At 39.9% G+C, this 969-nt stretch overlaps 1 non-coding gene across 1 annotated transcript; it reads left to right on the top strand.

Annotated features, from left to right (window-relative positions):
- Positions 1-277: 277 nt before the first annotated feature.
- On the top strand, positions 278-384 carry LOC122450712. Its single transcript, XR_006272204.1, has one exon. It is a non-coding gene; the product is annotated as a U6 spliceosomal RNA (small nuclear RNA).
- Positions 385-969: the final 585 nt, after the last annotated feature.

Consider the following 969-nt stretch of genomic DNA (forward strand, 5'->3'; position numbering starts at 1 on the left):
ATGAAAATATTCTTTCAGGAGAAAATAAATTATGGGTACTATCAACTTTCCTGTAAATGTGAGATTGTTTAAAATTTGTTTTTAAATCTTCCTACTATGAAACTCCCAAATAGAGAGTTTTTCTTATGAACAATGCCAAATTTTCAAGGAATAAATAACCCCGAATAAATTCAATACTTCCATACCAAAATCAAAGTTGATGTGATAAAGGAAAATTGTAAGCTTATAGAATATACAAACATGTATGTAAAAATCCTAAATAAAAAAATACAAGCTAGTGCTCGCTTCGGCAGCACATATACTAAAATTGGAACGATACAGAGAAGATTAGCATGGCCCCTGCGCAAGGATGACACGCAAATTCGTGAAGCGTTCCATATTTTTAAAACAGAAAAAGAGACACAGAAATACAGAACAGACTTTTGAACTTTGTGGGAGAATGTGAGGGTGGGATATTTCAAAAGAACAGCATGTATACTATCTATGGTGAAACAGATCACCAGCCCAGGTGGGATGCATGAGACAAGTGCTCCGGCCTGGTGCACTGGGAAGACCCAGAGGAATCGGGTGGAGAGGGAGGTGGGAGGGGGGATCGGGATTGGGAATACATGTAAATCCATGGCTGATTCATATCAATGTATGACAAAACCCACTGGGAAAAAAAAAATAAAAATAAAAATAAAAAAATACAAGCTAAATCTAAGGCAACAGATTGCAGGCCTTTCTTGAAAGCCAACTGTCCTACCCCATGGTGGGTCCTGGTGGGTCCCTGGTGGGTCCTCCACTCCCTAAAAGGCAGGAGAGCCCTTTGAGAGGTGATGCAGCCCGGGCCACTGAAGACTTCCCAGAGCAGGTGGCCAAACCACCCCTGAATTGACTATTCCAGGTTGGTATATGAGAAAGACATGAACTCCTCTTATGTTTAGGATGCTGTTATTTGGAAGTTTCTGTCATTTACAGTTAAATCTT

This window comes from Cervus canadensis, chromosome 11 (genome assembly GCF_019320065.1).
Source record: "Cervus canadensis isolate Bull #8, Minnesota chromosome 11, ASM1932006v1, whole genome shotgun sequence".
Lineage (NCBI taxonomy): Eukaryota > Metazoa > Chordata > Mammalia > Artiodactyla > Cervidae > Cervus > Cervus canadensis.